The sequence below is a fragment of the Pongo abelii genome, chromosome 16, assembly GCF_028885655.2.
Source record: "Pongo abelii isolate AG06213 chromosome 16, NHGRI_mPonAbe1-v2.0_pri, whole genome shotgun sequence".
In the NCBI taxonomy this organism is placed as follows: domain Eukaryota; kingdom Metazoa; phylum Chordata; class Mammalia; order Primates; family Hominidae; genus Pongo; species Pongo abelii.
In genome coordinates, this window is record NC_072001.2 from 35236706 (window position 1) to 35252375 (window position 15670).

Consider the following 15670-nt stretch of genomic DNA (forward strand, 5'->3'; position numbering starts at 1 on the left):
AATGTCTCTTCAGAACCTTTAGCCTTTGATTCTATAATGAACTCAAAAACAACTTTGATGTTAATGTCTGAAATCAGGAACTCTATTATTATCATTGTATTTCAGATTAGAGTTCAAAATCTGCTTGAGGTTTGATTATCTGCTTGGTGTCCAGAATCAGAGCAGAACCAAGATTCCTTGTCATGTCTCCAACTGGAGAGGAGGAATTTTCTAGTCCCTGTCAACTGAGGGTGCTGCATTTATTCCTGGGCCTATGTAGGCAGCTTAGATTCAGCTTTTTGCTTGAAAGCACATACAGATCTTATTGCCCGGCCCTGCAACAGGAGCACTGACATCCAAGCACCTGGAGGATCTCAATACATGCAGAAATGCACTTGATAAAATTCAACATTTGTTAGTTACAGTTATAAAGATCTTAGCAAATCAGAAAGATAAGGAACACTTTCAAGTTGACAAAACCTACAGTGAATATAATACTAAATTTTGAAAGACTGATGAGTACCCCCTAAGGTTGAGAACTAGGTAAGGATGTCTTTTCTCACCATTTCTATTCAACATTAGGCTGAGGTCTTAGTGAAAATAATAAGGGAAGAAAAAGAGATAGAGGCATGCAAACTGGGAAAAACAAAACTGTCTTTATTAACAGATGTTATAATTAGCTATTTAGAAAATCTCAAAAAGGCTACAAAAATGCTAAACTGATTTAAACGTGAAATTTCCATGGTCAGAGAATGCCATGTCAGCATATATATATAATATATGTTTAGATTATATTATATATGTTTATATATGTATAATCACACCCTTGTAGATGAGCTAAAAATAACTGAAAATTGAAATTAAAAAACATAATACCATTTGCAATATATCAAAAACATGAAATTATTCAGAATAGATCTAGTAAAATATAAGCAAGGTTTGTGTGCTGGAAATTAAAGATCATTGATAAAAAATCAACATAAAAATAAAGCAATGGAGAGATACACTATGTTTATGGAATAAAAGACTGAATAGTATTTAAATCTCAATTCTACCCAAAATTAATTTATAAATTCAATTCAGTCCCTATCAGAATCCCATCGGGTATTTTTGTTGAATTGACAAGCTGATTTGAAAACTTATATGAAAATGCAAACCTTGAGAATAACTAAAACAGTATTTTAAAAGAACGAATGTGGAGGATTCATACAGTTTGACTTAAAGTCACACTATAAAGCTATAGTAAGATAAGGTTGCGTTGAGATAAAGTATAGAAATGTACAGAATAATTTGGAACAGAATATAGTGTCTAAACATGGATCTGCACATATATAGTCAGCTAGTATTCTACAATGATTGATTCTCAGTGGTGAAAGAAGAGAGTTTTTTACAAATGATGCTTGATTAACTTGGTGATCATATGAAAAAAGATGAGTCTTGATCTTCACCTTTCTTGTTATAAGAAATATTAAGTTGAAATAGATCAGAGACCTGAATGTAACATGTCAAACTCTAGAACTTCTAGAATAAAATATTTGAGAAAATCTTTATGAACATGGTTAGGAAAAGATTTCTTAGATAAGGCAAGAAAATGGGATAAATAATAAAAATTAAAAATAGAAAAATTGGACTTTATAAAAGTTAAGAACTCCTGCTGTTAAAAATCACCATTAAGAAAATTAAAAGATAATCCACAGAATGGGAGAAAATATTTGCAAATCATATATCAGATAAGGAATTTGTATCCAGAATATACAAAGAATTCTTACAACTCAAGAAGCCAAACAATTTGGTTAAAAAAATTAGGTAAAATATTTGAAAAGACACTTCACCAAAAAACAATGATAGTGATGACAAACAAAAAGATGATCAACATTATTAATCATTAGGGGAATGCAAATTAAAATCTTAAGGAAATATCACTATTTATTGGAACATTTAAAATAAAAATAAAGATAAGATAACAAAACCATGTTCTGGTAAGGATGAACAACCCAACGCTCATATGTTTTTGATGAGAATGTAAATTACTATAGCCACTTTGGAAAGCAGATTAGCACTTTATGTTATAAATTCATACATGCACTTATTGTATGACTGAGGAATTCCATTTCCAGGTTTTTACCAAGGAAAATAAAAATGTAAGTCTATACAGTATCTGTACATGAATGTTTATAGCAATTTTCTATGGAACAACCCCAAACTGAAAACAACTGTAGGGTCCATTAATTGGTAAATAAATAAACTCATTGGGGCATATCCATGCAATGAAATACTATTTAACCAAAAAAAAAAAGTAATGAAGTACTAATACATATAAAGACAAGACTTACTTTAAAGTGCATTATGCTAATAAAAATGTTAGATTTTGACTTACTACTTCATGTATGATTTCCTTTATATGAAATTCTAGAAAACACAAAACTACAAGGACAAAAATTCATTTAAAGATTCCCAGTCAGGGGTTCAAAACCAGCCTGGCCAACATGGTGAAACCCTGTCTCTACTAAAAATACAAAAATTAGCCAGGCATGGTGGTGGGCACCTGTAGTCCCAGCTACTTGGGAGGCTGAGGCAGGAGAATCGCTGGAACCTTGGAGGCGGAGGTTGCAGTGAGCTGAGATCGTGCCACTGGACTCCAGCCTGGGCACAGAAGCTGGGCATGGTAGAAAGGAATTGACTATGTAGGGGCACCAGAGGAGTTTCTGGCTGGGATTGTTTTAAGGGTTGAATGTGGTAGGGCCTATGTAACTATGCTTTTATCAAAACTTGTTGAACTGTGCAAGTAGAATTAGTGGATGTCACCTTCGGAAATTCTGCAGTAAAGTTGAATAAAAGGAGACTTCCAAACCTATATTTTTGAGAGCCTATTTCTGAGTCATAAGTCCAACAAAGTTTACCTTATATGGTTCTCACCTCTTTCCATTTTTTCACAATATCTATGGGTTGCCATCTCCATTTCTTTTCTGTGAACTCCCAGCACTATGCACAAGTTTTATAATTCTCCACCATGTTAATTGTAACAGAAAGCATTTTGAATTAGCTCAACTAACCATGTTCCAAAAACAGATGTTCTGTTTTATAGTGTACATGTATTAATGTATGTATTAATATGTTAAAATATTAATGTAACAATAATTATATTACTAATATATTAATTATATAAATATAAATATATTAATAATATATTAATTATATAAGTATTGGTATAAATATATTAATATATAAATATAGTAATATGTTAATAAGATAACTATTAATATAAATATATTAATATTGTGTGCATATATATAAATTCTCATGACAAAATTTTGTGTAACATAAAAGGATAGGAAGAGGAAAACGAAGATCTGCTTTTTTTCCCTCCAAACAAATCCTTCAACTGGGGGCAATTGTTGTTAATACATAGTTTTCTGAACATTTGCATAAGTAGGGCAGTTGTATAGTAGGGCAACATATTTTTTTGTCACATGGCATTATGTGTAAGGGAACTTAACATGTCAGCTTATATAGATGGATTTCAATCTTATGATTGTGACATGCACAAAATAGAGCAAATATACTGTAATTTGTTTAGTCATTTCTCTATTGTTGAACACTTACTTAGTAGTTTTCCAATTTTGATAGTTTCCATTGCAGTGCCAAAATAGATCCTATTAGAAGTTTATTTCTAAAGATAACAGCTAAAGTACAGGTATTATATTTGGGCTCACCTGCTATCTAAGTAAATAGCCTATTACGTGCTACATAGGTGCTGTACCTGTGTATGAATAAAAACACATCATAGAAATCAGCAAGGAAATCCTTTTTTCTTAAACACTGGATGAGATTGCTCCAAGCTTTCACTGAACACTTTCTTAAAAATCCTCCTCAGGATTTTTCCAAATTATCTGTAGGCTTATAATTTTGTGGTCATTCTCCTCCTACCACCCCCCCCGCCACTTCCTCTGATTTAACTTCGTTTCAAAATTATGCAACTGTTCTGTGTAGGGTTCTTTTTCTAATTATTTTGGCCTATCATGTAACAAACACAGCATTTTCCTTAGTGTTCATAAAATCAAAATTCTTACTCATGCTATGTGTGTTTTAACTGAACTTACTCAAGTTTTTGAGGGCCAGAAAAATGTATACAACTGACCACTGTAGCACTGCCAACACCTCAAGTTGTGTGTTAGCCATCCTCCTTAAAATCATAAAGTTCCTTGGCCTGGTCTGGATTCTAGCTTCAGTCTGCCGTCATCTGTTGCAGACTGCATTTCTACTTCTCTTTCTTATTTATTCTTCACCTCTTTTCTCCCTTTTCTGTTTCTTTTGTTTCAGGAACAGCAAAAATAACAAGAACATATTTCTCCCACTGCTCTACACAGAACATTTAAGCTTCACTCGGCTAAATTGTCTAACTACAAATTTAACCCAACGCACTTTACAAACTCAAGGGCTGGGCTAAAACACAAGTGAGTAGTAGCCCATATGTAGTGGCCTACAAATATTGGCCATTTGTAATGGCCTCACACAATTTAGTTGAAAGAGATGGTGTCCTCTTCAATCTCTATCTGGTTGAGAGAGCAGGGAGCTCACAGTCTGATAATGTACAGACCTTTTGAGACACCAGTGGACTACCATGTAACGGAAGACGAGTCGAGGGAACACTAAGCAGGGTAGGATTAATTCTGCTTTGAGATGGTCCCAAAGATTGCCAAGAGGAGGCAATACCCAAAGATAAGTCACATGAGTCACAGGTGAGGATGGTTTTCTATGAAAGGTAGAAGCCCTGTAAATTTGAGAAGGAAAATATTCTGGGAGACATCTGCTACCCTGCTGATCAAGAGTCTACTCAGTAAAATTTCACTAGTTTTTTTGACTTCAACAATAAATCATCAATCTAATGTAGGTAGGCTCTACCATTCACAGCAAGTGCACACTACTGTTCAGGTAGACCCAAAGCACAGGAAAAGCAGAAATAGTGCCATTGCCATTATATACCTACACTATATTACAAACCTCAGCTTCCATTTTTGAAATATTTTTTTCTGTCAATACCAGCAGTGAAAATTAGACTATGTGCACAGGTTAAACATGCTTTGAAGAGCTACAAATCTGGTAACAGAAATAATAAAACGTTTCAGATCTGCAAATAATTTCAGTTGTCTATTTGATTGATCAGGAGTCATGGCACAGAAAGGAAAAAAAGGAGGTAAAATTAAGGAATATGTCCAGATGAAAGAGAAGTGCCAAGTGCCTACCACTCCCTTTCTGCCCAAAGTACCAACATCTCTTATTAAATAAACTGCATTTTACTCTATTTATAGAAAAGGATGCTCTGGAACTAGGAGCTCCATTTCTATGATACCTGGGAACAGAATAAAAAACATAACTACAAAAACTGCAATATAAAAGCTACTGTAGAAAACAGAAAATATGAGTCAAAACATTTCAGCTGAAGAAATTCTTCCCCCCAAACCAACTAGGAAGAAAGATAAACTGCAATAAAACTCTCCAGACTGAATTAAATATCCTCAAATAAGCATCTGAAGATAATAAAATTCAAGAAATTTAACACTGAAGTAATATTTTCATCTAAACTATGTAGTCCGTATTCCATGTCTAGAATCACATACTGCATTTAGTTTTTATATCTCTTTCACCTTCTTTATTCTATCAGCATTTCTCTGCCTTTCTTTATCAAGGCATTGGGAGTTTTGAAAAATTCAGGCTAGTAATTTTACAGAATGTTTCTTCATTTGAGCTTGATTGATGTGTTCTCATGATTAGACTCGGTTATACAGCTGCAAATGGAATAATGCAGCAGTGATGTGGTGTCCTTCTTGGGGTACCATAGTCCCCAAATGCAAGACATCTACATGCCTCTTATTGGTGAGGTTACTTTGCAGCAAAAGGTCAAAGTGTCATTTGCATTCTTCACTGTTTAGTTAGTACTTTTCTCCTTGTAATGAATAGCAGTCTCAGAAGATACTTTGAGAACATGCAAGCAGCCTGCTTCTCATCCAGCTCTTCCCAAAGATAAGTATTCTCCTGATACTTCTTGCCTAAATTATTCTTTACCACCATAGTTGCAAATGGTATTCCCCGCCCCACCTCCCTCCACCCGGCCACTCCATGACTCTTCCTTTCACATGTATCAGCTGGCATACTAATTTAAAGAAATGTTCTCTTTTCTCTTCTGCCTATTTATCCATTTATGTATGCATGTATCTGTTTGTTTGCTTATTATAATAAACGAATACTTTCCTACTTTATTTAATCATCCTATTTTATGTAATTGTTAGAATCCATTGCAATCCTCATTTATTTTGGTACTCAAATTGTCCCTGGATTTGGTCAGTGGGAATCCCTTGAAGCTATGGCCTATTTCTTTTTGACATGTCCCTGTTGTTTTCTTGAGCACTCCCTTTCTTTCTGGCACAAAAAGGTGTTCCAGTTTCATCATGCACCTTCTTTGTCCCAGCCCTGGAACCAGACATTGCTCCAAGAGGCTCTTGTTCCTTTCAGGAGGGACAGGTATTAAAAACCATCTGGGCACAAAATTCGCTTATGGCTCTTAAAGTATTAGTGCTTCTTTTGTGGGTAGAATTAGGAGAAAAATAATACATATATATGTATGTATATATATATACATGTAAGTATATATGTGTATTGTGCATACATATCTATCTGTCTCATACTGAGACTCTAGTCTGTTTGCTTAGCTACATTTGACTTAGGTGCCAGTTTCAGCCAGAATTAGGAGAGGGAAGATATGAGGGAGGAGGGAGAGTGAGAGAGAGAGAGAGAGAAAGAATTCCTCAGGATCACTTGTAAAGTGATTTCTAGAAGCAGTGAGTAGGAGTGGTTGCATTTTACTTCTGGACTCTGAGCATTAACTTTTCCCATTCATGTCTATAAAGATGTTTTCTGTTCAAATGCCAACCTTCAACCAGGCTTCGATGTGGGGGGGGAAGAGTTTTCAATTCATCTGCACCCATTTGCTTTTCAATGTCTCCTGCATTTTACTATATCCTAGAAAACCACTACCCAGGTACAGGTACCTGGTCTGTGCTCACTTCGCTTTAGAAATAAAAATTATAAGGTAGAACTGAAAAGACAGTGTTTGAATAAATGGTTTAATAATGCCCAGATGGGCCGGGTGCAGTGGCTCAAGCCTGTAATCCCAGCTCTTTGGGAGGCCAAGGCGGGTGAATCACGAGGTCAGGAGATAGAGACCATCCTGGCTAACACGGTGAAACCCCGTCTCTCCTGAAAAAAAAAAAAATACAAAAAATTAGCCAGGCGTGGTGGCGGGCACCTGTAATCCCAGCTACTCGGGAGGCTGAGGCAGGTGAATGGTGTGAACCCTGGAGGCAGAGCTTGCAGTGAGCCGAGATTATGCCACTGCACTCCAGCCTGGGCAACAGAGCGAGACTCCGTCTCAAATAAAAAAAAAGAAAAAGAATGCCTAGACCAACTCAGAGAAAAATGAACACTGTATAGATTATGTTATGCCCACAGATCACTGTGATAAAACTCCATGGCTGGGTGCAGTGGCTCAAGCCTGTAATCCCAGCACTTTGGGAGGCTGAGGCGGGCAGATCATGAGGTCAGGAGATCAAGGCCATCCTGGCTAACGTGGTGAAACCCCGTCTCTACTAAAAATACAAAAAATTAGCCGGGTGTGGTGGTGGGCACCTGTAGTCCCAGCTACTTGGGAGGCTGAGGCAGGAGAATGGTGTGAACCCGGGAGGCGGAGCTTGCAGTGAGCCGAGATCACAACACTGCACTCCAGACTGGGCGACAGAGCGAGACTATGTCTCAAAAAATAAATAAATAAATAAAATAAAAAATAAAAAAAGACTCCATGAACAAACCTTTAACAGTGTGCACATTCTGTGGCCAATTCATTTGCCATTTCAAGATATGCAGCCACTCAAAGGATTTAAATCAGGAAGGATTTCACAGGATCTATGATACAGTCTTTTGTAAAACCACTTTAGATAGTCATTTTATTTTCTCATTTTACTTTTAGCAAGCACAGAACAGGTGAGAAACACAGCTGGAATGGAACAAAGGAAGATTTGATACTTTTTTTAGAAGCTTTTACAATAGAATCTGTTCTTTAATGGATAGCGTTATGAGAGAAAATAAGATTATAATGGAATAAAAAGTGGTCTAATGTTCATCATTCAGTTTAGTGGATATGTTACAAGATTATTTCTAAAATCTTTTGTAGATAAAACTAGATGCCTTTCTTGATTCTGTGACTGGTATTACTCTATCATAATTTCTGAGCCCTTTACTAAAAATTTTTACTGAACATACTAAAGCATATTATGTAAAAGATAGTGAGCTATGATGCAAGATACTATGCAACGTGCCCCTCAATATTATGACTACCTCTCCACCTATTTATACATAGAATTTATGTGGTTTAAACAGATTGGCAAATACTATAATTATTATAAAATGATTTTTCAAAATCTGTATCTAACAAAATACTAAAAAAGAACTGTGTCAAAATAAAATATTAGAATTTCATAAGTCTTTTGTGCCTAGAAATTGCTGAGATGTAAACCTTTTTTCACGAATGCTTTCTCTACTGACTCCTCCTCCCCCTGAGTTGATGAGTACTCTGCCCCTTGCTCTTTGTGCTAAACACAGACAAGAGTGAGTGGTGGTGGTCCCTAAGAAATAACCAGATTACAAACATTATTGCATTATCTTTCATAGAAGCCGTAACATTCAGGGGATGGTAATTCATAGGTAGATATAAAGTATATGAGGAAACAACAAAGAAGACGCTTCTGTAGAGCTTAGAGAGCGACTAAGAAGATCTGAGACAGGAGGAGTATAAGAGAAAACAGGAAGCTGACTTGTGGATCCGAGGAAAAGCTCTAAAGATGGGTCTGAATTACAGGGACGGCAGCCAGGTGAGTGGGTAATCCTGTGTTAGAACCATCCTGAGGCTCACAGTCTTCTCACTCCGGACCAAGGTGACCATTCACTCCATCACTTGTGGTGAGGATTTGGCATTCTTTTCAGCCATCTCATCCGATTGACCAAGAGAAGGTTTCCTTTTCTTTACCTTTGCCTCATTTTTTTTTCATGTAGACTTGTCTCAAAGCAATGTTCAGGTCAGCAGAAAGTCCAAGAAAAGAAGAGACTTTTGACACTCATTAGGCTGAGGAGAGCTCAATTTATTAAATTTAATTGTTTTCAGTAATTATTCTTTCATACATTATTTCCTGAAAACTTTTTTCTCTCATATCCTTTGGGGAATCCAGTTACCCTTATAATAGGCCACTGAAGTTATCCCACTGATGTTCTCTTCCCATTTTTATTTTTCATTTCAGATACTTTCTATTGTTAAACAATTACATTCACTGTTTTTTTTTTACTACAATTGATAATCTGCTTTTGATTTCATCCAGTATAGTTTTCATCTAAGACATTGTTCCCATGTTTGTTTGATTAATCCCTAGAAGTTGATTTCACATTTTGCTGTCTCTTCCATGTCTCTCATTTGATGCTTTCCTCTACCTTTTCAAACATAGATACCTGTTTTAATGTCATTATCTACTAATTTTAGCAACTGTGTCATTATGGGTCTGTTTCTCTTGATTGATTTTTTTCTCTTCAATATGTATCATATTTTTCTGCTTATTTGTATGCCTGATATATTCTTATCAAATGCTGGACATAGTGAATTTTACCTTATTTTGTGCTGAATAGTTAAGCTTTCTTCTGGGATGCAGTTAAATTACTTAGGAATCATTTGCTTGTGTTGAAGTTTGCTTTTAAGCTTTGCTTGGTAGAACCAGAGCACCTTTCAGTCTAGATAGAATTTTTTCCACATTAGTGAGACAATACCCTTCTGAGTACTCTAACTGATCCGAGGATTTTCTACCCTGGCTAGTGGAAACACAAATTACTTATGACCCTATGTGAATTCTGGAGACTTTTTTGCCTTCCCTTTCTTGTGGTTTGTACCCTGGCCTTGATCATTTCCTCACATACTTGTGTTGATCAGTATTAATTGGAAGATTCAATAAATCTGCACAACCCCTGAAAATCTCTGAAGCTGTCTCTGTGGATAGTTTTCCGATCTCTGTTATTCTTCTTTGTGAATTCTTGCTGCCTTCTTTTTCCCAGACTCTCATCTCTAACATGCAGAACTTAATTTTGCGATCAATCAACTAAATTTAATGATCAGATTTCTCTTCAGAAAAATTATTCTTGTCAGGAATCTGGAAAGTGAATTGGAATTGATAGGACTATTAGGAGATATTACATTCCAGATGAAGAATTGTGAGGGTCATGACCAAGGCAGTGCAGTGAGAGTGGAGAGGAGGTCGTGGATTAATCTGCTGTTTTTTTGGGGGGGGTCAGGGGACAGGGGGGTTAGACAAGAGTTGGTTATCAATTAGTTGTGAGTAGTGAGGAGAAAAGAGAAAGGCTGGCTCCAAGGCTCTTGGCCCAGGTAATTGGTTGAGAATATGGGCTGTTCATCAAAATAGGAAACACAGGAGGGAAAAGACAACATTGAGCATGGAAAAAGGAAAATGAGCTCAGTTTCCCACATACTAAGTTTCAGATGCATGTGAGATATCCAAGGGAGAATAATCACTAAGTTGATTCCATTCAATTTTCACTAAGTACCTATCATGTCAGGCACTTTGGTAGGAACTTGGAGGTGAAGGATGAATAAGATGCGGTACCTTCCATTGGTGTGGAATACAAGACATCTGAAGCAATATATAAAATTATGGACAATGGTTGTAAGTATAAAAAGTAGGAAGCGCAGATCAATAAAACAAAAGTTTTATACCATTTCATCCATAAAAAAAGCCCCCAGTACATTTTCAGAGACTTTTGACCTCTACTTAATACAAGATTCAGCTTAGCTCTGACTCTCAGCCAAAGTAATTTTCTGCTTCTGCTTCAAAGTATAAGGTTAGAAGCAGGGAGGGAACTGCTAAAGGCAGTTATATTTTCAGTAGTGTGAAGTGATTGCTGACAACTTGACAAGAAGGGCAAAGAAACAAAATACAGAGAGCATAGCTAAGCTCAGCAATATAGATCCTATGTATATCAAAATCTCTGTGTTTACTGCTGTATTGCAACCCAAGATGATAATGATTTTTTAGTGATACCTTTCCACCATCAAGAAGAATTTTCATTGTATCTACTTATTTTATGCAATAAATGTTTGATGCAAAATGAATGCTTAATAGATTTTTTATGATGATTTCCTACAAATGCTTTGTTGACTCATTAAAACACAAAAATATATTTCTACAATACCACAAACTAGTAATACTGGTTGGAGATCATCCAGACTTCAGTAGAAAGGTTAATTAATAAAAAGGCAGATGAGAGGCCCACATAGAACAGTGAAGCCTTCTGGAGAAAGAAGAGTAGATGACATGTTAATGTATTCACTCTATTTATAATTCGTCTCCATTTGTCTTGGCCATTATTGACCAGGGCCATTGCAAAAGACCTGACTTAAAAATGGTCATGATCATTTAATTCTTCAAATTTACTATCATCTCCTTTTATTCTGCATTGATTTGAGGCCTAGAATTCCAAGAAGCTCAATATAGATGAAAAACTCAAGTGAATGAGGATGTGCTTTATGTTTAGGAATGTAAGCTTGGCAGAAGGAAGGCATTAAGCCTGGTAAAGATGTGTATCACTTCTAATTATCTACAATTGATAAGGGGCTGGATCTATTAAAAAGCCTTCTGCCTGAGATCTGTTGAGAACTCTATGAATAATCAGATGGGGTTATAGTTTGAATGTGTCTGCCAAAGTTCATGTATTAGAAACTTATATCAGTCACCAATGCTACAGTGGTGAGAAGTGGGACCTTTAGGTACATATACACATACATACATGGTTTGTACATTGTCACTTTTCATCTTTTCATATTTTGCGTTCCATAATATGAAGAAATAAGATGAAGAAATAAGAAAGCCCTCTCTACATGCTGGTGCCATGCTCTGTCTTCTGAATTTCCAGAAATATGAGCCAATAAATTTCTGTTTTTTAAATAAATTACCCAGTCTGTGGTATTCTGTTATGGCAGCATAAAATGAGCTGAGACAGATGGATAGAGAGGGAACCAAGATACACTTGTATACTCTGTTTATGGGGTATCAAAAAAATGGGTAGATCCTGCCTTATTTAATGATAGGTATATACATATATATGTAGTACGTGATAATTTCAGAAATGTTTAACAATATAATAAGAAAACAAAACATCAGATAAAAGGTTTATCTGTGAATAAAATAATTACAAGAAATATAATGTATCTTTCAGATAAAATATTTTATTGTGTTAAAATATATTAAAATATTTAAAAGTAAGATATTTTAAAATATGTAACAGTGTAAAATATTTTAAAATGGAAAACATGATATAAAATATAAACTACAGCAAATATTTTTTCTGACTTATTACAGGGCAAGAGAAAGAGAGCTGAGTGAAGGTAGCATTGTAAGGAAACTTAAAATATTAAAGGAACACTAGAGGCTGCATTGGAACCAATGAAGAAAAGAATTAAAGCTATAGAATACTAAATGATGTCAATGAAAATGTAGAAGTCTTCGTTAGGATCCAAGGGAAAGGGGCAAAGAGACAATAAGAGATAAGAAAGAAAAGGATATATATGGGGGAATAAAAAGGTATACCCCAAGTAAAAGTCAGTGTTTCTAGAAAATAGAAAAAGAGAATAAATGAGGAGCTAAGAAAAAATGAAGAGATATGTGTCAAACTGTACAAAGTTTCAGTTAGGCAGGATGAATAAGTTGTGGAGATCTAAATACAGAATGGTAACTATAGTTCTAAAAGTAAAATTGGAGAAAGAATCTAATATTCCATATAAGAAAACTCTCTCCACCTAAGGAAATACTGATTCAGGATATCAAAGCAGATTACTGAATAAAGACAAAATAAATAAAAAGAGAATATCACCAAGATACAAAAGGTCTCACCTTTTTATTCTCATCACTTCCCCTATTCCAGTAATAGATACCAGGGTTCATCAGTATTTTGAATAATATTTATCCAAACTTCAGGAACAGATAATTCCCTTGATAATTACAATGTTTCAGAATATTTGCAGAGAAAGGTAATCTTGGAATTATGTTTATGAAGTCAGCATGACATTGCATTCCAGTTAAAAACCTGAAAATGTATGCCCAAAAGCACCAAATAAAATACTAGCAAATTGAATTGAGCATGCTATTAAAAATGATAGTCCAGCCAGGCGCAGGGGCTCACGCCTGTAATCCCAGCACTTTAGGAGGCCGAGGCGGGTGGATCACGAGGTCAGGAGATCGAGACCATCCTGGCTAATATGGTGAAACCCTGTCTCTACTAAAAATACAAAAAAATTAGCTGGGCGTGGTGGCGGGTGCCTGTAGTCCCAGCTACTCGGGAGGCTGAGGCAGGGGAATAGCATGAACCCAGGAAGCAGAGCTTGCAGTGAGCCAAGATCACGCCACTGCACTCCAGCCTTGGGTGACAGAGCGAGCCTCTGTCTCAAAAAAAAAGATAGTCGATGACCACGAGAAATTATTGGCAACAATGTGAGGATAGTTTTGTTAATATTTTTCATCATATCATATTACTGAAGAAGTATTACAGTATTATCTCCAAAGATACCAAAATGCATCTGAAAATATTAACATTTCTTAATTTCAATGAGTTTAATAAAGAATATGGTATGTCATCACATAACTACACACACATATGCAACACATGCACACATATATAAAACATATATGGCTATATGAAGACAGATAAACATTACCCTTAATGGTGAGAAACTTGATGCATTCTCATTAACAAACAAATTGTGTGTGTCGCCTATTACAGCCATTAGTGATTTTTTAAAATACTGATTAATATGGCAGAAAACACAATAGGTAAAAACTTAAAAAGAAAAAAGCAACATCATTACTAATTGATAAATTTGGATTGAAGAAGTTGAAAATTGTGAAAATCAATAGAAAAGTATTAAAACAAAAACTTTCAGTATGTTTTGGGAAAAATTAATATACAAAAAGATATAAATAAAAGTACATAAATTACTAGCCAATTAGAACATATAACATTTATACTAAACACTTATACCTTTAATATCCAAATGAGCAGCAGGTTTTTACTTTTATACCTTTTTTCTATGCATAAAACTAAATATTCTTTTAAAACCCTCAGCTTTTCTTAAATTAACCTATACGTTTATAATTAGCTAAGCTAAAATGCCGGTTTATAGCTTTTTTTGACTCAGGTAATCTGACTCTTAACTTTTTATCAAAGAGCAAATTTCAGGAAATGGATTGATATGGTTTAGCTGTGTCTCCACCCAAATCTCATCTTGAATTGTAACTCCCACAATTCCCACATGTTCTCATCTCATCAACGGGATGTGATGGTTTTTAAAACTGGGGGTTTCTCTGCATAAGCTCTCTTTGTCTGCTGCCAGCCACGTAAAATGTGACTTGCTCCTCCTTGCCTTTTGCCATGATTGTGAGGCCTTCCCAGCCACGTGGAACTGTGAGTTCAACTAAACCTCTTTCTTTTGTAAATTGTCCAGTCTCAGGTATGTCTTTATCAGCTGTGAGGAAACGGCCTAATACACAGATATATTTGAAAAATAAAACTAATAGAATTATTTATCTATTTTATCTGATATAAATATAGCTTACAGTCCTAGTAACTACATATTTTCTTAATGCATACATTTATAGATTGATAGGGCAGAATTGGAATATATAAACTATATATGTAGTGTAGTGTGTATGTATATACATAATCATGTATGGAATATTTTCTCTTCCAAAAGAATAGAAAAGTTATTGGTAGTGTTACAAATAACTTGCACGTTGGAGCCATATGCAAGATTTACCAAAAAAAAAAAATTCTGGGAATTATGAAGAATAAAAATATTTTGAAGATGCTCTGTTATTAGAAAATCAAATGCCAAAATGATGCTTATGAAATTGCTCTCTTCAAGTCTATCTGAGCATAATCACCAAATATATAATTAGAATTCAGTCATTGGCTCTTGGTATTCATTGTTCAAACTGGCCAAAGAGCTACATAGAGAAAAGGGCATAATTTTATTTAATTTCAATAAGAATGTTTTTGTAGTCTGCTTTTGCCCTCACTTTTGTGTGTAAATATTTATTCTTTCTCAAGTCCAGCAACAGATACTACCTTTTGTCTCTGTTAGGCCAGTGTAATCTATCTAGAGGGAACTGTTTCCAAACAGGGACAGGTTGAGTATCTCTTAATCAAAATGCGTGGGACCTGAAAAATCCAAAATTGTGGATTTTTTTGAATTTTGGAATATTTGCATATACATAATGAGAGATCTTGGGATGGGACCCAAGTCTAAAAACAAAATTTATTTACATGTAGCCTCATGTTACTTTTAATTTTCTCTTGAAAACACTGAATAAACTGTGTGTTGTGTACCTGTGCTTTGGCTATGATACATTGCATGAGGTCAGGTGTAGAATTTTGCACTTGCAGCATCATATGGGCATCCAAAAAATTTCGAATTTGGGAGAGTTTTGGATTTCAGATTAAGGATGCTCATCCTTTGCCAGAATTCTACCGAAACTCAACCATACTTTTATTATTACGTTGCTGCAAAAGCAATTGCAATTTTTGGCAATGACGA